This window comes from Taeniopygia guttata, chromosome 5 (genome assembly GCF_048771995.1).
Source record: "Taeniopygia guttata chromosome 5, bTaeGut7.mat, whole genome shotgun sequence".
NCBI lineage: Eukaryota > Metazoa > Chordata > Aves > Passeriformes > Estrildidae > Taeniopygia > Taeniopygia guttata.
Window position 1 is genome coordinate 64,675,344 of NC_133030.1, and position 22,831 is coordinate 64,698,174.

General features: G+C 56.8%; 1 protein-coding gene across 4 annotated transcripts in view; it reads right to left on the reverse strand.

Annotated features, from left to right (window-relative positions):
* LRFN5 (leucine rich repeat and fibronectin type III domain containing 5) overlaps positions 1 to 14,987 on the reverse strand; it is a 39,837-nt gene extending 24,850 nt beyond the window's left edge. Inside the window, exon 1 of one of the 4 annotated variants that reach the window (XM_030275332.4) lies at positions 14,623 to 14,987. The gene's annotated coding sequence lies outside the window, so the exon portion shown is untranslated. Of the gene's footprint in view, positions 1 to 14,277; positions 14,492 to 14,622 lie in introns of those variants that run through there. The other 3 variants (XM_030275330.4, XM_030275329.4, XM_030275331.4) reach the window with 3 other exon arrangements.
* Positions 14,988 to 22,831: the final 7,844 nt, after the last annotated feature.

The window sequence follows — 22,831 nt, forward strand, 5'->3', positions numbered from 1 at the left end:
TTGTTTTCTTATCTTCTACACAGGCACAAAGGGTGAGCTCAGCTCACATGGTCACTCCTTGGATTTACACAAGGAGAAAAGTGAGACACAGAGATGATGGCAGGGGACGCCACTGGCAGTTTTTAAACTTTTGTTTCACTCTGAACAGATGAAGACTCCATCTCCTTCTCCACAATTATTTCTGGAGAGCCCAAATCCCCAGGCTGATGGGGGTCAGTCCCACAGCAGTGCCCGCAGCGCTGGTGGCACAAGGGACCCAGCAGCCATCCCTGCGGGCTCGGGGTGCCTGGCTCACACCACACACTCCAGGGATCCCCAGAGCCCCCACCCTGGGCAGCCCATGCCAAAACTTGGCCTAAATGCAAGGAACAGTCATCAGACGGGAAACACTTAGAGAAGAGCACTTTGTATTCAAAAAAATGTAATTTTTTAGCAGAGAAGCTTGCTGTGACAATTTCCTGGTTACTTCCTGACACAGAAGCAGCTGCTCCTTGGCTACAGCTCGGGCAGCACCGAGGCTTGAGCTAAAATGTGGATCCAGTGGCCCAAGGGAGGACAGGTGACAGCAGAGGGACAGGGGTATAGCAGGTCCTGGTACAGTGTGAGGGGACATCGTAGCAGATCCTAGTGCCACACAGTAGCACAGCCATTTGCCAACATTTCAACAGCTGTGTTGTTGCTGATTGTTTTTTAAAAGTTTTCCACCGTTTTTAAAATTCAAGTTTTCTTATATTAAAGAAAGCAACAGAAAAGCAAAGACATCATGCCCTTCCTGCTGTACTGGAAATTCTTGAGATACACAAATTCTTTTGCATGCACTTAATTTCTGCTGCAAAGGTCTGATGCCAATTGAATCTCTTTTAATAAGAAAGCCTTTCACTAGAAAAAAAAAATCTTACTTTAAGGAATCCATAACTTTTTTTTTAATTCTCAGCTTTGCTATCTAAGCTCTCCCTTGCCTATCTCTTTTGCTGCCTGGTCCTCTTGTTCACTTTTCTAATTAAGAAGGAGGTGGGGGAGATGGAGAAAACTGAATTACTTCAGTGTCCCAGCAAGGGGACAGAGCAGAGCAGAACGATGCCCTGGGCAGCACTTCCAATCCTGCTCACAGCACTGACTCCTTTTCAAGCCCTTGCATCAGCCAGCAGCTCCAGCACCGCTGATTCTGTGGGCACAGTGACCTGACACAGCTCCCATGAACAGGACTGGTGGATCTTCTGAAAGACCATGGAATCCCAGAATGGTTTGAGCTGGGAGGGACCTTGAAGACCATCCAGTTCCACCCCCTGACACGGCAGAGACACCTTCCCCTTGATCGGGCTGCTGGGGGAAGAGTAAATTTGCCAAAAGTAAAACATGCTGGCCTGAGCTGCCGCTCTCAGAATGGCTGTGACCAGAGGAAGCATCACCATCGTGCCGTGGCTGCCCAAACCCCCCAGGAACACAACAGGCTGTGCCGGAGAGAGCACAGCAGAGCCACCAGGAGCAGTGCCCAGCACACACAGACCCTCGGGAGAGGCCCCCGAGACATGAAATCCTGCTCTGCACTGAGCGAGAGGAAAGAAGCCAGCAGCCTCAGCTCCAGGCGACTGGGACAGTACCAGGCACAAGCACAGCTCCTCTGCTGGCTCTGGCACTAGGGGTGACATGGGGACAGTGGGTTCCTACCCAGCAGCTCTGTCCACAGCACAGGACAGCTCACACCACTGGAGAGGGACAGGGCAATGCCTCACCCACCTCACTCAGGGAATGTTACTTGGCACTCGGCCATCAGCTAACCTCGCACAGAAGGAAAGAAATCCCCACATCTCCCAGAGCAGGGTCTCCTAGAGAGGGATCTCCTGCAGCAGGATCTCCTCACTCCCAGGCAGTCTCTCCTCCACATCAACTGAGACACAGCTGTGCTCACAGCATCCTCCCAGTGTAAGGGCCACTTTTACAATTTCCTTACCACACAGGGGCACTCCACATATGTACCCACAAGGGCACAGATGGAATTATACTGAGACAGACTTTTTGCAAAGCAAAGAGATCCTGTTTGGAAGCCTGGTGTCCCCATAACCAAGGCTGCGGAACAGCAACCCAGCCCACACCCAGAGCAGAGGCTCCAGCCATCAGCTCTGTGCCTTCCAAGTGTGATAACACCTGGGAACACACTGATAGAACATGACAAACCCTCTGTGTGACAGAGGCATTGGCACCTCTGCAGCAGCAATCAGCTCCTGATGCCTCTCCCTGGTTTCACAAATTGGAGAGCCACGTATGGCTAAGGGATAAGGGGTTTTAGCCTCAGTGTTTTAATAAGGATCCTTAGTGGTGCACCACACACCAAGGGGGAATGCACCGCAATGCACACAAACAGAAGATCCCATATGCCATTTACAGACCTTACAAATTAGCAGATCTAACAAGGACACCCCAATGGGAGGCCTGGACGAATGGACTGATATTCCCCCATCCGTGGCATTCCCCCTGCATGGGCCAAATCTCCAGTTTCCAGGATGTGTTCTCAAGGGGACCTTGGTTTCCCAAGGTAGCACAGAGTTTAATGATCTCCAGTTATGAGGCTTTAGGATGTTTGGTCTCCTGGCCTAACAGAATACCAGGACTATGCTAAGTTATCCCACTTAAGGAATTACAAGGATGCATGCTAAGAATACTGAGGATACATAAGAGTTATAGAAAAGATATAGAAAAGAAAAGGCAAAAAATCATCATGGCATCAGTCCAACAAATGGGAGTTTCCTGCAGGACTCATTCCATGCCTAGCATGGGCAGGCCAGCGACACAGGAGCACACTGCCCAACAGCACTGTGCCCTCCCAGCACTACACTGCTCCTTCTCCTGCCCGCAGCCCCAGCCTCGCTGCTCTGCAGGCAGCCCAGCCCCACTGCAGGTGTGCTACAGCCCAGGAATGCCTTATCCTCCCCTCCTCCTGTTTGCTAGGAGCCCGCACCATCCATCAGCACACAGCCGGATCACGCTGAGCCTGCCACCCAGCCCTGTCCTGCCACAGCCCCAGGAGCACAGGTCACCACAAACCCTGTGGAGAGGAAGCCAACAGCTGCAAGGATTTGCAGAGCTTTCAGTCAGCAGAGATGTGGGCAGGTTGCTGTTCCCACTGCTGTCTCCATGTGCTGGGACTGGACACCCCTCTGCTGTCTCTTTCCCCTTCATAACCAGTAACAAGTCCCCTCCAGCTCCAGCCCCTCCTGCTACCATGATCTCCTCCCTGCCCTGTTCTCCTGACCTCAGGAGCAGGGAGCACAGAGGGACTGCTGTGCCTGCGTGCCCAGAAGTGTTGTACCTGCAGTTAAATTCCTGGGGAAAGAACGTCTGTGCATCAACACAAACTGACGCTCCGAAGGACGAAAATTGCATCCCAGAGCTACCTGACTCAAGTGTGCCAGTGCACAAAGCTCTGAGGGCTGGAATGCCATCACCTGGGAGCAGCAGCAGGGCACAGGTGAGCAGTCAGGCACTGCATGGCACCAGGACAGGAACAGCAAACACCAGGAGAGCGGATCACTGTCAGGGAGAGCGTGACGGGAGCTGCCAGCCTGGCACTGAGCACGGAGATCCCGAGCTCTCGCTCCTGGCCGCCAAGAAAAGCAATTCAAATCTCCTCATTCTGCAAGGACTTGAAGTAGCTGCTGAACTGCAGAGGCAGAGGCAGCACCTGAAGGTCTCACAGCAGCACAGACAGGCAGCAGCCAGCAGCAGCTCCAGGAGCACGAGGCTGCAGCAGCAGGCACTGTGCCTTACTGCCTGTGCCCTTCAGTGCCGTGCCACTGCCCAGGAGGGCAGAAACGCTCTGCTGAGGGCTGGGGCTCCCATTGCCCTGGTGAGAGAGGGCAATGAGGGGAGAGGGGCCCAGGACAGCTCCCCTCTGCAGCATCCTCAGCCTCCCTGCCCTGCTGCCAAGATCACCCTCCCGGCCCCTCTACCTGGTACTCTTTTGTCAGGGAAGGAGCTCACTGCCAGGCTGTCCCCTCTGCTCAGCTCAGAGCTCACTAGCTGCCAGCCCCCAGCAGTCCAGGCTTTCCACCTGACAAACAGGAATTGCCAGACAAGCAAAACCCCGTGAAGTGCAGCTGAGCAAGTAAATGCTACAAAATAAGAGCAATTTATTCCACAGTTTACAAGTCAGTCTGTGGTCCTCAGAGATAATTCTGCTGTCAGGTGCTTATGTTCCTCCAGCAGTGCCAGGCTACACAAGCTGCTGTTGTGCCTCTATTAGCCCTCATATGTGCAGCTCCTCCTTTTCCACATTATATTTCCATTCAACATTTAAAGTTTTGCTTGACCTGTGCTGCAAACTAAGTGCAATTCTGTCATAAGATTGCACGGAAAACAAGAGCAGGCTTCTGACCAGCGTTTATTATTCAGGACATTGAAACATACTGATCTTTCTGGAAAGGTCTGGCAGTCTGGAAACACCTTTTGCAGCCAGTTGCTCCCAGCCACACACTGGTGGTGTGCTGTCCCAGTTCCATTGTCCCTCACCTAGGAGCAAACCACCCCTTACTGAGATTTGAACTTTAATTTATTCTCCAAATCTGCTGAACCAGTCCTGCTCTACTCCAGCACAGCCTTAGTGATGTACAGGGTATTTTACACTTCTGTTTCTCCCCATCTTTCCTGGCAGAGAGGTGCCCAGCCAGTGCTTTGCTCTGATGCCAAGGCACCACGAGTCACCCACCAGCCCCTGAGCTCCCCGTTCCAGAGGGAAAAACACCTGCAGCCCTCTGCCTGTCCTGGGCTGTCACAAGCCAGAAGCAGAGGGATTTCCCGGGGGACAGGACTCTCAGCAGCGAGGACCTCCCCAGAAGGAGCAGACGCTTCACACCCTTTGCCCCGTGGCACTGGTGCAGCGCTGCCCATGCCCCGAGTGCTGCAGGAACATGGAGCAGCACATGGCACAGCCTGAGCTGGGCACAGGGAGGGGACTGCAGCTACCCACAGCCACCCAGACAGAGGCACAGGCGCACAGGCTGTGCTTTGGACACTGTTTGGTGACACAGGGCTTTCTGAGCCACAACAAACAGTAAACACTCAGCCCAGCCTGAAACCATCTCAAAATAATAAACCATTTCATTTCCATGGAAGAACATCCTCTCTATGCGAGTGGGCAGGCCCTGGCACAGGAGCCCAGAGCAGCTGTGGCTGCCCCTGGATCCCTGGAAGTGCCCAGGCCAGGTTGGACACTGGGGCTGGAGCAGCCTGGGACAGTGGGAGGTGTCCCTGCCCATGGCAAGGGGTGGAACGAGCCATAAGGTTCTTTCCCACCCAAACAGTTCTGAGATTCTGTGACTCTGTAAAGGAAACACGTCAGTAAAAGCCATGAAAAACTGCCACAGTTCCACGTTGGGCACAGGGAGCTACAAAGGGGCAGCTGCTCCCCTCAGCTCCTGCTGCTCCAATCTCGGGGGGCAGAGCTTGAGACCAACCTGACTGGCATCCACATTTGACATCAGCAGGTCAGTCTGTCACTAATTGAATTATACCTGCATTACTTAATAAACAAAGAATACTCTCCACATTACAAGGATGTAATCCTTTAATTGGTTTATGAGCACAGAGTCCCATGGGAAGTGCCACAAATCCATCAGGATGCCCTGAGCACGGCGTTTCTGAGCTGCGGAGATAACGAGTGTCATATGCCAGCAGTCGGCTCCGGGCTGAGCTGGAAAGGGAGCTGGGCCAGCACTCTGCTCTGCTCCACACCACCAGCACAGCCAGCACCAGCAGTGCCAGCACTGCTGCCGAGGCTGTGGGGCTGCCACCATCACCACCAGCAGGCAGGCAGACCCTGTCCTTCCAGCCCCCTGCTGCAGCCCCCTCCTGCCGGGCTGCTGCCCACCCCGTGTGCAGGGCGTGGGGTGACCCCACCAGTGCCCCTTCCAGGCACAACGTCGTGGGCAGCTGAGCACGCAGCCCCCAGCAGTGCCTCCAGCCCCATCCACACCTGATCCATCGGGCCCTGCCGGCACAGCCCCACCTGACTGCCCAGACACACGTGGAAGGGACGTGGGTCCTCCTCGTCCATCATCGCACCGAGAAATCCCCTTCTGCTGCTTCACACAAGTGGCTGCTGTAGATGCAAACCAAACCCACATCAGCGAAGCTCAGCACACTTCAAAAGCCCGGGCAGAGGAAAGCACGCTCCGCAGGAGGCAGGCCTGCTGCTCCATGATGCCTCACGCACACACACCCAGCTCAGGACCGAGCCTGTGCTGCACAGAGCCCACCCCAGCACCTGAGCCAGCAGCACTGCTGGCCAGGCTGAGGGCAAGCATGGAACAGGACACGGACACATGCTGGCCACACAGGAGGGCACAGGGCACGCAGCACTGCTGGCCACAGCAACAGCATGGAGGGAACAGAGCATGGGGCATGGGAGTGCAGCTGGGGACCCGCACACTCTACGTTGTCCCTGTAGGGACACCCAGGCTGCCAAATGTGTACGCTGCTCCCCCGATGCTTGGGTTAGATTTTCTGTGCCTGGCATCACAGGAGCACCATGCGGTGCCCCTGGAGTACAAGTGATTCCTCTGATCCGTGTGTGTTAGCTGTAATACTGCTGTCCTTCACTCTCCTCCTTTAGCCTTCACGTCTCCTCACATCCCCAGTACAAACCAGGGACACATTACTGACCATTGGGGAACCATTTGGATATCTTATTAACACCTAAACCCAAATTCCAGATGGCAAGGAGCAAGTCCAGCCTCTCCCCAGCATTCCAAGTCTCGCATCCTTCTGGCCACACAATGTCAACTCCTCGTTATTGTTCTTTATTTACTGTTATAACTTTCCAGATGGAATTTAAGTGCAGTCACACGCTCTGTACATTGATTGGCTTCTTTAACGCTCCTCAGAATAAATGAAGCTCGCTCAGCTCAGCCCTCGGTGCCTGCTGGTGACACCACGGGAGTCCCTGGCAGCGCCGCTGGAGCGTGGCGGGGCCGCGGTGCCAAACGGAGCTGCTGGGGCACGCAGTGCCACAATCCCAGGGCACCCACCTGAGCAGCTCAGCTGGCACCCACCTGGATACACAGCACAATGCTCATTTAAACACTACCGTCCTCATCTGCTCCCTCAGAAATTAACACAGTGCTCATCTGGCACTAACAGCAGCTGCCACCATCCATCCTGACCTACCGTGCCTTTTACCACAGTGTTTATCATGTTTTCCTTCTAGGGCAGGGAAGGACAGGGGACTGCTTCAATCCACAGAAGATGCATGTTTGCAAAATGCTTCTTAAATAATACATGCTAGGTGTGTCCAACACAGGCCAAAAGTGGGCAATAATGAGCACAACAGGAATGCCAGCCCTTGGGAGGCAACCTCTCATTTCAGCCACATCAGGACACTAGACCCCGATGGAGGGATCCTCACTGCTCCCCACGGGGGAATGCAGAAGGGGGGTGCATGCGGGACACCTGCAGGATCCAGCTGCAGAGGTGAGCAGGGGGCTCTGTGCAAGGACACAGAGTACTAGAAGGGAGGCTGCACCCCCAGTCGCTAAATGCAATCCTTGCCATGTACTTGGGGACAAGGGCACATCTGTTTTCAGTGGCCCAACACACCAGGGCAGCAAGTGGCACCTAGCCCACAAAGGAGTCCCCATGCAGGTGCTCTGCTGGCTGAGCCTCTGAGGCCACATGTCACCAGGGTGACTGATTGTCTCCATGTTCATCCCCATCCCTGATCCTTAGCACAGCATATGGGGCCTGAATGTTATCAGACCCACATCATGAGGACAGGTCATCACCTGGAGGCACTTGCAGCACATTTCCAACCCACCACAGGCCATGCCAAGGAGCCCTGAACAGGGCCTGCTTGGACACCCTGCCACTGGGCGCTGGCAGACAGCACTGGAGCCTAGACTGGGGCCTGTGCTCTTATCCTGGGTCTTTACATGGTAGCTGAAAGATGCTCAGTTGTCTATGTCAGCTTGCCCAGGCTCAGTTGTGGCATTCAGGGCCACGGCGCTCTCCTGACCAGGGTACTGCTGGTGCACAGAGCCCTCCCTGCCCACCTGTGACACAGCAGACTGCCCCAAAGGCAGCCACGGCCAAAGCTGAGGCTCAGAAGCAGGAAAGCAGCAGTCACTTTTGGGAACCGCGGTTTGGAGCCCGGTGCCCAAGAGCAGCGTCACTGCAGCCGGGTGCCGGCAGAGATGAGACACGAGGCTGACGTGTCAGCGGGAGCCACGAGCACGGCAAAGCTGCCCACGGCACAGCGACACCAAAGCTGCCCACGGCAAGGCCCCACCTGCCCACAGCAGGCACGGCGCAGCGACACCGGCGCTGCGATGGCAGCAGCGGCTCCGTGAAACAGCACGTACCGGCAGCACACTGACTCACAGCTGACAGGGCGACAAATCCCGCTCGCCTTACTCACAGCCGCTCCCACGGGCCCCATCGGCAGCTTTGCATCAGGCCTTGCAAAAGTGCGTTGGAGAAAACAGGAACGACGCAGCTCCCAGAGCCCCAGCGGCACTGCCGGCAGCACCTGCCTGCCTGTGCCAGCAGTACCTGCATTCCTATGCCCATGGCACCTGCATTCCTGTGCCCATGGCACCTGCATTCCTGTGCCCATGGCACCTGCATTCCTATGCCCATGGCACCTGCATTCCTGTGCCCACGGCACCTGCATTCCTATGCCCATGGCACCTGCATTCCTGTGCCAGCGGCACCTGCATTCCTATGCCCATGGCACCTGCATTCCTGTGCCCATGGCACCTGCATTCCTGTGCCAGCGGCACCTGCCTGCCTGTGCCCATGGCACCTGCATTCCTGTGCCCATGGCACCTTCTTTTCTGTGCCCATGACACCTGCATTCCTGTGCCCATGGCACCTGCATTCCTGTGCCCATGGCACCTGCATTCCTGTGCCAGCGGCACCTGCCTGCCTGTGCCCATGGCACTGCGTTCCTGTGCCAGCGGCACCTGCCTGCCTGTGCCCATGGCACCTGCGTTCCTGTGCCCATGGCACCTGCGTTCCTGTGCCCACGGCACCTTCATTCCTGTGCCAGCGGCACCTGCATTCCTGTGCCCACGGCACCTGCATTCCTGTGCCCATGGCACCTGCATTCCTGTGCCAGCGGCACCTGCCTGCCTGTGCCCATGGCACCTGCATTCCTGTGCCCATGGCACCTGCATTCCTGTGCCCATGGCACCTGCATTCCTGTGCCCATGGCACCTGCATTCCTGTGCCCACGGCACCTGCATTCCTGTGCCCATGGCACCTGCATTCCTGTGCCAGCGGCACCTGCCTGCCTGTGCCCATGGCACCTGCATTCCTGTGCCCACGGCACCTGCATTCCTGTGCCCATGGCACCTGCATTCCTCTGCCCATGGCACCTTCATTCCTGTGCCCATGGCACCTTCATTCCTGTGCCCATAGCACCTCCTTTTCTGTGCCCAACAGCACCTGCCTTCCAATGCTGGGGCAAATACTTCACATCCCAGGCAAACTCTTAAGTCTGGCCTAAGCACGCAGAATTAGCTTCTCACCCCTGTGCAGCAGAACATCTCTGCATGACTCCTCAGTGGTGCCAAGGCAATCCCATCCCAAGACCAGCAGCACCAGGGGACTAAGAACACATCCTGGGGATTCTCCACCACGCTTTTTCCTCACTGTTTGTGATTTCCTTGTACACCTGCTGTCCCACAGCTGGTGAGTCCTGCTGCAGGACTCACTGAGCTGTCACAGCTCACTGTGGTGGGCTCCTGCTTCTCCATCCCCCATGGCCAACTACAGAGACCAGGAAGTATAAATAATTTGAAATAAATACGCAGGGAATATCAGCGCTCTGGCAATGAAACAATGCTGAGGCAATGAAAACTGAAGAGTTTTATCTGTCTTCAATCCAAAAGAACTCCAACGTGATCTTGACAGAGAAGTCTAAATAAAAACTTCAAGGGAAAAAAGATATTCCACTTTAAAGCAAAGCTACCTAATCATATGTTTTCATGGAAATGTTTTGCCATAAGACAGTTCCTGGGGAGAAGCTTCATCTACAAGAGCAAACTCAAAACCACAGTATAGGACACGAGCTCTGCAGCATTGGGAACTGGCTCAAATACTCTGAGATCCCACTGGCCACTTGCTACACAATTAGGGGCACCCACCAAGGTTCCCATTACTGCCTCAGTTAGCCACTTGACAAACCACCTTCTACATCATCCAGCCTGCTGGAAACAAATATGACTTGTACAGCCATTTATTCCACGGAAACACAGAGGCTGCTGCCCAGCTCAGGCAGCTGCATGGCGTGCCCAGCCTGCGCCTCAGTGGTCAGCGAGCCAGGTGGGATGGGGCACACAGGCAGGGAGCCCTTGGACACCTCAGTCACCCTCACACCAACCTGTGCCCACGGGGCAGGACATGGCTCCTGGCACCACACCACGTCACCACACTACAGACCTCTGGCTCATGGCGGCCAGAGCCCCAGCCAAGGGACCTGGGGTGGCCCAGGGGATCAGCACCTCTCTTTGGCTCGAGGGGCTCTGGGCCAGGGCCTCCTCCAAGAGTCCGGTCTTCTCCTCTCCTCATCTCACCTGCTCCCCTGTGAATACCAACCCCTTCCCTCCTCTGCAGCCTCTTAGTTCTCCAAGAATGACTGCAAGAGCTGCCACAGAAAACAAAATGATGGCCATCACTATTCCATGTCGGGCTGCAGGCGCTCAGCCAGCCATCACTGTCACCACCACCCAGCCAGCAAGCCCATGGGCTACTTGGGAATGTAGCCAAGGTCTTCAGCCCTCCTCGAGAGCCCCATGAAGAGCAACACCAGCTCCAGAGAGCTGACAGAGACCCAGACCCACCCCTACCACAGGGCTCTGTGCAAACACCCTCAACAGCCTGGATCTGGGCACTGCAGAGGAATTCCATAACCTACGTTACTTCAATATTTGTCATTTTGTTTTCAGAATGACATCTCAAACTCCAGAGTACCAGAAGGTATATCTGACTAATTTGAAGCAAATGTTTCTATTTTTCTGCAAAGTGCATGAATATTTGATAAAAACTTTGTAGAAAGAATGGTTCACTCTTCAGTAACAAAACCTTATACTTTGGATAAGGTTTGGATTGTGTTTCCCAGGCTTGAGCATGCCTCCAGTGCTGTTTCTGTTTGACCACATTTCCCCCTGCTACCCAGGCACACAGAAAACAAGCTTTTGTTTCCAAAGCATTTTAGGTAACTATCTCAAGAATCGTTTTTGTTTAAAACAAAGACACACACATAAGCCTCTCCTAGCACAAACTTCATCAGATAGTGTCAGCAAGCATGGTTTAATAGCATGATATTGAAAAGTAATTTTACTACTAGCTAGAAAAGTCTGAAGACTGCAGAGGATATATTTAGATGTGTATAAATAGACAACACTCAGTGATGTCTGGTCCAAAGAGTACAAATCTTCCCTAATGCATGGAATATGCCTGGCCCAAAACGCTTGAGCAGCACTTACACAGCCTTTTCAGTCTGGCTCAGGTTCTGAGCCCGCTAATAGCGAGGCCATTAGAGCGGCGCTCAGCCCAGCTGCTTGTGCAGGGAATATGCAAGGATTGCTCTATAAAACCCAGCCCGTCACCACATCTGAAAGCACAGGCAGTATCGATCAGCAATGGAAAGCCATTAGCTCTCCAGCCTCTGAACTACCTCCACGTGCCCCAGCCCAGGGCCAAGCCCTCCAGGCACCTTGGGATGCTCCACCTACCCAAGGCAAGCACCCTGTGTGTCAAGGCCATCCTTCCTGATGCACCCACCTTCGCATCCCCTCTAATCTTCCTCAAAAAACTGGGGAAGATCTGTTTTTTTCTTGCCATGCTGCTCAGCCACATCTCTTCTTGGGTTCCCCAAGAACATTCCCAGCCAGTCCTGATCCTGGGCTGGGCAGCCACCTCTCAGCCTCCTCCTCCTGGCCCCACTCACACCTTCGATGGGCAACAGGAGCGTCTCCAGACAACAGACCTGCATGAAAAATTGAAACCAAGCCCCTGAGGCACCATCCTGAGCAGCGCTGCAGTCCAGCGCAGCTTCTCTTGGCTCTAAGGATAACAGGAGCTCTCAGCCCACTGGCTCTCTGGGATAGGACAATCTGGAGCCCACTTCCACATGTGCATGTGTTTGGTGGAATGGGTCAATCTCAAGTCCCCTCCTGCAGCTGGAAGTGTTTGGTGAACAGGCGAACTAGTTCAGCTTTATCTTGCACTGTATACCTGACATACCCAGGATTTGCTTCCACTGACTGCCCTGCCATGATAAAACCAGGAACTGCTCTTTCTGAAAGCAGAAAGATGAGGTAATATGCCAGGAGATGTATCTTAGAGAGGCTTGTAACTGGAGGCCAAACCAGCAAGCTCTGGTGTGCATTATGATCCAGTCTTACGCATTTAAACACATTTATTATGCATTTAAACAAATGCATAATCCCTTGAGCACAGTATATATTTAGCAACGTGGATTGGGAAGGTGTTGGGCACTGAGAACACTCAGTCTCTGGTACAGCTGCTTGTGCAAAATCAAACCTGACTCCCAGACCAGCAATGGAATTGCCAGGCCTGGCACACCTCTACCTGCCAGGACCGACTCTGGCAATACCACAAAGTCCACGGGCCAGCTCCGAGGAGTGGCCTGTACACAGGACCAGGGTGCCCACTTAGAGTCCTTGTGGCAGCACACACAGCCCTGAGCATCCAGCCCCAGGCAGCTGGGATGCAGTCCTGCCACACCAGGCCACACCGGAGCCAGCACACATAGTCCCTCTGGGCAGCACTGCCCCATGCCCCTGGACACAGCCATGGCCAGCATCACTGCTGCCAGGGCCAGCCCACACACCTCCATCTGCAGAGGCACAGCTGGAAGCAAACAGGCTTCAATTCCAGGATGGATCCATCTTGCCTCGCCAGTGTGCTGGCTGGCTGTGCCGGCCTGAGCCGCCCTGGACACGTAGCATTCGCCCGAGGATGCTCAGAAGGAACAAGATGACACCACGTGTCACACAGGAACATGCGAAATGGAAGTGTGGGTGGGGAGCATCACCAGCACGACAGCGCAATGGCCAAGGGCAGGCACTCCCAGCCTGTCCAGCTCCACGGCACTCAGCCAAAGGCCACGGGGCTGGGCTTGGCTGGGGGCACCTGCTGTCCCACCCCTGGTCTCCAGGACTGCTGAGGCCGAGTTCACGACCACAACTGGAACCAACACATCTCTCTGTTCCACACGCACAACACAAAGAGTACCCCGGAGATGCAACAGACTGGAAGGGAGGAGGCGAAAGTGCAGGAAGGGAAGAGCTGCTGTCCCAGGATGCAGAGGAACCGCAGAGCCGCTGTTCCCCAGTCTACGCTGGGAAGGACCAGCCTGGGAAGAGGCTTCCCCAGGGCACCTGGCCCAGACGTGCCGCTCCCGCAGCCGGGAGCCGCGAGGGCTGATGCTCCGACACCAACATGGCTGCGAGGCTCCGCCGGCTCCTCCGCCGCTGCTCTGCCACCTCCCCACCGGGAACCTTCCGGCGGGGAAGGGCCGTTCTGTCCTACATTCCTTCTCCCGCACACAGCGGTGTTCGCCACGGAGGGGGCGGAGGGCACGGAGGAGAGGGGGGCGCAGCCGCATCCCGGGACGCAGGGGACCACGGCGGCCCCAGGGACAGAGCGGGGTGTGCGGCGGCCAGGGGCGGCGGGACGGGGCGGCAGAACCGGGGCGGGGGGAGCCGCGGGGCTCCTGCGACCTCCGGCAGAGCCCCGCACCCCCTGAGCACCCCCGAGCCACCCGCGACAGCGCCCCGGGGTGGCTCCGCGAACAGCGGCGCCTCCGCCCGCCCGGGCAGCGCCGCAGCGCCAGCGGTGCCGGGTAACCGGGCGGCGGCGGCGGCGGCACCGCGGCGCGGAGGGGGCGGCGGCCGCGGCACGGGCGGCCCCGCAGCATCGCAGCCTGGCAGCATCTCCGGCCCCGCAGCATCGCCAGCCCAGCCCAGCCCAACGCGGGCGGCCGCCGGCGCCGTCCCGCGGGCAGCGGCGGCAGCGCGGCCGGGCCCGGCCCGGCCCGGCCCGTCCGCGGGGCTCCCGCCCTGCCGCCCCGCGCTGCCCGCGGCCGCCGCCCTCCCGGGAAGGGCGTCGTCCCGCCGGCCCCGCCGCGCCGTGGGGTCGTCCTGACCGGGACGTTCGGGACCGGCCGGGCCGCCCCTCACCTCCCCCCCGCCCCGTCCCCTGGGCCGGTACCGCGGTGCAATGCAGATGTGCCGGGCGCGACTCCCCTTGCGTTACCTGGTGCCTCCGGGGACGGGCGGCGGCCGGAGCGCGTCCCCTGCGGGTGCGGCCGCGGCCGGGCCCCGGCGGGCTGCGGGCGCTGGCGGCAGGCGGGCTGCCCGCCGCTCCGCCCCGAGCCGGCGCTCACCCCCCGCATTCTACCGCGGGTCCGCGGCGGAGCTGCCCGCGGCCGGGACGGGCAGGGCGGCCCGGGGACGGCCCCACGCGGCGGCTCGGGCGGGCGGCGGCACACGCACACACGCGCGGCGGGGGCGGGAGGCGCGGGACAACCCGCCTGCATCAGCCCGCCCGCATCGCCCCGCACCGGGCAGCCCGCCCCGTTCCGCTCTCGCCGGCGCTGACCTTGTCGTGTACCTGCGCCAGGTTAATCCTCGCCAAGCGCCGCCGCTCCGTACCCCGCTGCGGGATCCTGCGCGCCGGGCGCTGCGCTGGACGGACGGACGGATGGACAGGCGGACGTGGCCGAGGCGCGGGCAGCCCCGCCGCCGGGCCGGCGCCTCCCGGGTGCGGGTGCCGCTAGCGCGGGGTGGCCGGCGGCAGGGCCATGCGGCTCCGCGCCGCTCCGCGCCGGGCGCGCTCAGGCGGAGCAGCCGCGGCGGCGGCGGGCGCTGCGGCGGGGCAGAGCGGGGAGCGCGGCGCCCGCGGCTCGGCCCTCCGCGGCGGCGGCAGCTGCGCCCATCCTCCGCGCCGCCGGCCTCCGCCCGGCCCCGGCCCCGGCCCCGGCCGCGGGCAGCCGCGCCGCTCGCTGCCGCATGGAGCAGCCGCCGCCTCCCCCGCGCCGCGCCGCGCCGCGCCGGGGCGGGCTGGAGCAGCAGGGCCCTCCCCGCCCCGCCGCACGCACGGCTGAGCCGCAGCCGCCCGACCGCCGCCGCGCAGACGTGCGGCCGGGCCGCCCCCCGCCGCGCCGGGCTCGGGGCTGCGCGCCGCCGGGCGGCACCGGGCACGGGCACCGGCGCCGATGCGGACACGCCTCCGCCTGCCCCGCCACGCCGGGGCCGGGCTGCGGCGACGGGCGCCGAGAGCGGCCGCGGCCCTCGGGGCACCCTACAGCCTTCCCGGGGCCACAGCCCTCCCCCAGCCGCCGCCCGGGGCCCCGCGTCCGGAGCGGGCGGGGGCGGCGCGGCTGCGGGCGGTGCGCGGGACTTTGACCTGAGGATCGATCCGGTAGATACACCGGCGGAACCGTCCCGCGGCGCGGGGTGGGAGCGCGGCGGCAGCTCCGCTCCGCGCCGCCCGGCATGGCGAGGGCTCCTGTCCACCCTCGGGGCACGCAGCTGCCCGCATCCTGCCCGCGCCCCGCCGCTCCGAGGACAAGGGACTGCAACACCGGACTTCTAGGAGGGACGATCCTGGCAGGAGAAGGAAAGGCTGGGTCATCTGTGGGGGCAGTAAATTGGAGCGCTTTTGGGGATTGCGGCATCGTTACCTGTCTCCTGGATCTCTAACAGGGAGAAGAACGCATTTCGTGCTATGGAACACTGACACCCTTTTCTAGTGCTCTTTTGTGGGAAAACGCCGGGGATGTTGCAGGACCCGAAGAAGAGCAGCACTGCTGGGAGAGCCTGGAAGAGGAGCTAATTAACGAACCTCGTCAGTGGCAAGTGACCCCGCACCTGGAGGGACGTGCGGGCATGTGCCCTGCCACCGCTAGGCAATGGCCCCGTGTCCCCCGACACCCTCCCCCTGGCACGGGAGGCAGCTGTGGGCTCCTCCGGGACTGGCCCGCGACTCTCTGCAGCCGGGCCAGCCCCCGCGGCCACTGCTGCTGAGGGTGCAGGAGAAAACCCATGGACTGCTCGGCACGCTTGGAGCAGCGGGAGCAATGCTGCCGGGATGCATCTTCTGGCTGGGGATGCGCGTGGTAGGAACCCCGTTCCAGAACGGGAAGGTGCAGTGGCCGTCCTCATGCCTCTCTGGTGATACCATGCCAAAGTGTTCTGTGCCTTGGGATGGAGCGTCTGGCACCGGTAAGGGTGAGAAGAGGGAACACATCAGTATTCCTGGGCTCAGGGCTGTCCGTGTGACCTGAGAACTTTGAAGTGGTCTCCACAGCAGCCTGTGACCGTGGTCTCACAAGGAGTCCAGCTGCCAGACCCGCATCATCCTCTGTCCTTCTGACAGCCTCTGAAGCTGTCCAGGGCTGGGCTGCCAGGCTGAGCCTCGGTTAGTGCTTATCTCCAAGTACCAGCTGCTGTTTCACAGAGCTAGTTCGAGCTGTTACAGGGGAGAGAGGCTGGCAGGAGCACATGAGTCTAAATCTTCTCTCCTTCGAAGGAACTCCTGTCAGCTGGCTTTGCTGGAGCGGTCTCTGCCCCACACAGTCCTAGCACTGGTCACCTTTGAAGCTGGAGGCAGTGTCATGCTCAGCCCTGATTTGGCGTTCACAGTGTGCTCCCCTGTGGAGAGAGAAGAGAGACAGTAAGATTCTCTCTAGTAAAACATCTCTGGTTTTGGCTGGCATCCGCCGGTGTCTTGGGCTTCAGGTTCAAGCATTTGCTGCTCTGTCAGTTCCCTGCTGCCCCAGAAGCCGGGGGGCTGGCATGCCAGTGATGCCAGCAGCGTGGCTGACATTGGAAGAGGAGGTGAAAATCGGGATACAGCTTCCCTGGCCATAGGAAGATGGAGAAGCTCGGTGGAAACTCAGTGGAAGCATGTGCCCAGAGCCTGGTATGTCCTGGGGGTGCACTGGTTTGTACCATCCAGCACAAACACACTGTGAGGGCTGGTTCAGGACCACTCTGAACTGGTACCAATACAGGGCAACCACAGCTAAAGCAATGTCCTGTGCTCTCTGGCCTCAGGTGTTCGAGCAAGGGCTGCTGCATCTTCTTTAGCAGCCTGAAATCCTTCCTGGACACGAGATTGAGATGACACCACCGCCTAGTTAATGTACCCAGTGTGAAAACTGCACCTCGTTGGGGCACCCAGGAGTGTGGGAGCTGGGGGTGTGCTGGGGAGCTTTGCTCGCTCCTGGCTGGGATGGAAAGCCTGCATGTCTGATCCTGGACCCAGGCCTAAGTGTGTGGCTGCTGTGCCATGCAGGTTTTACCCTGAAACTGTTCCCCTCCCTCTTGTTCAGCCCTGCGCTGGGGCCTCTCCTGGGGTGTTCCTGGCTGCCCCCAGTGACTCTGTGGGTGTCTGTGCCTGAACGCTCCCTTTAATGCCCGGGGACAGGCTGTTTTGGGACAAACCTCAGTGCCTTGGGGGACACAGGTCTGTGTCCTGGCATTGTTATTCCCAGTGCCTGGCAGTGTACCTCATGGACAGCACTGTCCTGCATGGCCCTGGCACTGGGGATGCTCAGGATTACTCAGGTGAGCTCCCACCTAGCTCTGGCCAGGACTCACCTTGCCTTGGGAACCCTCACCCTGCTGGGGCTCAGTCACCTCCCCTATTACCCTTCTGAACAAGACCTTGCTGGGGGTTTTTTCTTGCTCTCTCCAACTAGTGTTAAAATGCTTTTTTACTGGCAGAGCTGGTAACTCCTTAACCTGAAATCTTTTTCCCCTCACAGGTATAATTTTAAAATTATTTCTTTTTTTTTTTTTTTTTTTTTCCTTAAATAATGATACCTGGAGGAAAGTGCTTTGTTTAAGTAACACCGAGAGCTCTTTTATGCCCTTTCTAACCCTTAGTCACCTCCGGAAGGAGGGACCTGGGGCCTGGGCACAGTGTCGCCGTGCTGCAGCTGCTGGTGGCAGGGTGCCGTGCTCACCCAGCCTGCTGCCCGCAGCACCCCGTGCCACAGGGGCTGCCCGCCCTCATCCCTTCCCGGTGTGTGCAGCTCCCGCCCAGCCCCACGCCCCGAGCGATGCTGTGAGCTGTGCCGGGAGCCAGCAGCATCCTCGGGAGCCGCTACCGCGCCGCTGGGGCAAAGCGGGGGCGGCGTGCCCGTGTCTGCGGTGGCAGGACTGGAGCAGGAGCTGCTCGGGGATGCGGTCACACTGCACTGAGCACAGCTCTCCGCCGGCACGGGCACCCTTCCCTTCCCTCCCTTCCCGTCGCGGGCAGCCCCGAGCGCTGGTGCCCCGTGCCGCGTTTCCCCCCGAGGAGGGCAGCCCAGCCGCAGGGCAGGGGAGCCGGGCTCTGCAGCTTCAGCCCGGGGAAAGCACGGCAGCAGGCACTCCTGGTACTCCTGCAGAGACTGTGGCACCGCACCAAAAAGGGGGTGGAACCGGCAATGCTGCTTCAGCCTTACAAGGAGAAACTTCACTGCCCGAATCACTGCAATGTCCAGTGTCACGATGCGTGAAGCAGATTTCTCTTCCCTGGAGAACCTTGGAGACAAGAATGCCTCAGGTAGCAGTGCACTGCCAGCCTCTCCTTCCAGAAAAACCGGAGAAGCATGTGGAGTTACCCCAGCCGTCATTTCCTGGGGACGTTTTTCCATTTTAAGTTCTTTAGTCTGTAAGATGGGGGAGCTGTTGCATTGTACAAAAAATGGCAGGGAACGATCCTGCTCCTTCAGGAGCCCTCCGCCTCCTTGTTGCCAGGCCAGAGGTGAGGACGCTCCCCAGCTGTCCTGGTGGCCCAGCTCCCACCATCACTGGCCCGGGAGGCTCAGGGCAGGCAGTGCTAAACCTGGCCAGGGCACACACCCCCCTCAGCACTGCTTCTGATTTTATTCAAGGGGAGTTGGTGTGACATTTGCCCCTGGGGTGCCTTGGTGGGTGCTGAAGCCCCAGCATGTACTGGTGCCCTGGCCTTCATGTGCCAGCCCCACACTGCCAGGGAATCAGACCTCACACCCAAAACCACCACGGGGGTGGGGGCTGGTGACAGGCTTATCCTCCGATGCTTCATCTGGTGGAACCAAACCAAGATACTTAATAGCTAATAATACTTAATTGCATTTTTAATCAAAAAACAGATTTAAAGTCATGAGTAAAGTAATTGTAGTGTCTGTTTACTTAATCTTTTAACAGATTTGTTTTTTGAGAAATAAAAAACGTTATTTGTTTTATTTTTTAAATTTATTGCATGATTATTTGAAGGCTTCTAGCTGTTGGTACCTGGCTTATTTAAAAGGTGCTGTAAGGGTGAGACACAAGCTGGCGGATGAGCACCGAGTGTCCTGCAGGGATGGCACACCTGCACAGTCCGGCACTGCACGAGCACAGCTTTGTCTGGGAGGGTCAGAGGCACAGCTGGGGAAAGTTTGCTGTGCTGGCAAGGAGCCTTGTCCGCCTCAGCCCACAGCTCATGGGCAGGCTCTGCCCACCCTGGAGCCAGCACGCAAGCTCAGGGCTCTCTTCAGCCAGCCCTGTGCCCCACACAATGGGTTTTTCTCACCCCATGGTGGCCTGGCGGGGACACGAGCTCGCCCAGAGCATGCCTTGTTTAATTTGGAAATGGGTGTGGGAGGAAATATTGTGGTAAGAAACAGATATATTGCAGGGCTGTGAATAAAAATAGAGACTAAGCCCAGCCATAATTTAGAAAAGCAGCCTGTCCCAAATAAACCTGTTACCTGCAAAAAGCCATTTCCTTCTGACAGGCGTCATTGTCACCTCCAGGCACTGGGACTTGGTGTTTCCAAGGCAGGCAGAGGCCAGAGCAGTCAGGGACTGCCAGGGGCCCGCTGCAGCTGACAGGCAGTGCTGATGTGTGGGATGGAGCCGGGCAGAGCTTACATGGGCCAGGGCTGCTGACACCATGGGCAGCCCCACCATTCCGCCTCTGTACATGAGTACTTGTGTTTCTGAGCATTTGTGGTTTTGAGGGGACCAGCGCAGCTGGACGTGGAAGGCAAAGCATCTGTACACCAGGGAAAGACCCAGGGCTGCTGTGCAGAGCTGTGCTCTGATGAGCTGGTGTAGAGGAAAACAGCTCCACGTTTGTTTCTGAAGGTGGCATTGAGCCTGCTGGATTGAAGAACAATGATTGCCCATCCCTGAGTGCAGCTTCCAGTCGCTGGACAGCTTGAAAGCACTGGGAGGATGGTTGGACTCAATGCTCTCAGAGGGTTTTTCCAGTTTAAATGATGCTGTGGTTCCATGATTTCAGCAGACAGAAATGTCAGGTATCACGCAGATGGGATGGGCATTACCTGGCAAGCAGCACAGGTACCTAATCCTGTGCCACCAGGGCTCACTGCCCTCCTCTGGCCTGTTTAAACCCAAAGATGTGCTTCATTACTGTCTCCTCCTCCTTGATTCTGGAATTTTAATAACGTGCTCCCTTAACACCTGCACTCACTTCATGCTGAAGTTTTGTGTCTCGATCTTTTAAAGTCCTTCCTTATTCACATTTATTTCTTTCTCAATTTATTCCTTTTTTGTTCAGATGACTTCTCAATAGAAAAGAGCAAAGTCTCCATCACCAGCCTGCCCCAATTCCCTCAGCACTGTCAGAGCCATGTGCAGAGCTCATTTCCAGAATATGTTGTTCTACCAGTTGCTGATTTAAGTCTTTTCCTTAATCCAAATTTTGCATGGAAAAGAGTGTCCAGTAGTTCAAACTATTACTTCTCTGGATATTCCATCTCCTCTCTTCTATCCAAGCAACATTAGCTGAGGGCTAATGTTCAACTCATCATGGTGGGAGAGTGAAGAGCTACCCAACACCTCATTTGTGCACAGAAGAAAGAATAAACTTTTATTTACAGTCTTTGCAGTCTCCAGTTTATAATGCTTACAGTCTCTATAAGTGCAGTTTAGCGTATACAGGACCTCACACTGCCATAACCACAATGAAAAGGTTGCACCAAAAATGAGTTAATTTTCACTTCAAAAATTGCAGCAGCAATGCAGGCTGGAGTGTTGCTCCAGCAGAGACAAGGAATACAATATTCCATTGGAACAGGAGGAGAAAGTGAATTTAGTGATTATTATGCATAAGCATCCCAAACAAGCAGAACTGAGAAAATAATAAGATAACTAATATTTTTGAGAAGCTGCTAATTGGAAAAAAAATAGACACAGAGAAGCAAAAGAATTCTGGTAATAACCCTTCAAAAAAGAGCGAACTGGAGTCTGGCATGGATCCCCACTGCTTCCGAGCTTGTTCAATTAAAATCAACACTGAATGGGTTTTCTTTCACTACTGTTACTCAAGCTGCATCCTTCAAAAGGATGGCAAATGATTGATATGCATATGAAAGAACTACAGAGTATGAAATTACAAAATGATACAGGGTTTGGATATTTGCACTTTGAGATATTAAATCTTCTGAAGGAAAATATTTGAGCAAATTCTGAATAAAGAACCCTACAGAGGAGGAAGAAAGAGCAGCAAGATAATCTAATAAGGCAGAGACAGAGCAATTTCCAAGTGCTGAATTCCTCAGCTGAACCACACCACAGTGCTTCCCGCCCAGCATCTGCTCCTCTCTCTGGTCTGGGCATTCACTACCAGGGTCTTGTGTATGTTCATAACACAAACCAGGTTCGAGGTCCTGAGTCAGGCTTGGATTTAACTCCTTCTAGAGATAGAGATGCTAAAAATCACTTCACTGCTCCTGGTGCCCACTCTCCTTTTGTTTTTGCAGGCTCGGTGTTGCTGCTCTACCCCTGTGAGCAGGTGGAAACCTCGAGTGTCCCACCAGGCTCCATGGCACAGACAGCCCCTGATGCCCTGCCTGGCCACAGACACACTTCTCACAGCTGGCAGGGAGAGCCAAAGGAGGGCTGTAATCCTCATTTGGATCTTTCACAGGAGAAAGTGCTCTGTAAATTAGGCTTTCTTAATGAACTCATTAGGAGATACAGCAACCAAGTGCAACACGGGCTGGATCCCCTTTGCCCAAGGGATTCACATGAATTCCCTTATTCACCACTCAAGCCATATGAGATTCCATAATGGATAAGCCATAACTGAATCCCACACCCATGAACAAAGGAGATCCCAGCCCAGGGCTGAGTGTTCGTTCCTCCTGCTCCATCATCACGGACCATCCCCTCCATCATCACAGAGCACTCCCTCCATCAGCACAGAGCATCCCCTCCATCAGCACAGAGCATCCCCTCCATCAGCACAGCGCATCCCCTCCAGCACAAAAGGAGGCAGGGAAACCTCAGCAGCCCCTCTTCTGTGGGATCCACTGCAAAGGCTTTTGGGGTGAGCTGACTTTTGCATCCCCCAGCTTGCTCTGCTCTGCTCCCAAGAGTCAGCAGGCTCTGACTGAGCTTCCTGACAGGGGACATGTGGAGATGCTGGCCACAGGGATGGGGAGGAGTGGCTGCATTGCAGACCCTTCGCTCCTTCTGGCCACCTCCTGTCACCGTGCGGCTCTTGCTCTGACCACTCTTGCTCTGCCCCAGTGATGCTGCTCCAAGCACACTCCAGGTTAGCGGGCTATGGGCTGTGTTAGCCAAAAATTTGACCAGGAGTCACAGGAACACTCCCAAGGTTCCAGGAATCCCTTTGATTCAGGTTTTTAAGAGGTGCAAGAGGAGGATTTGGGATGTCTGCTGTGTCTCAGTCTGCCAGCCTGCTTTATTTTAGTAATATTATGTGCAGATTAAACATCATTGGAAGTCACCTGTTTGGCATGAAGCATCTTGTCAGGAATACACTGCACGGAAACCCCTCAGACAGTCCCCTGATGGTC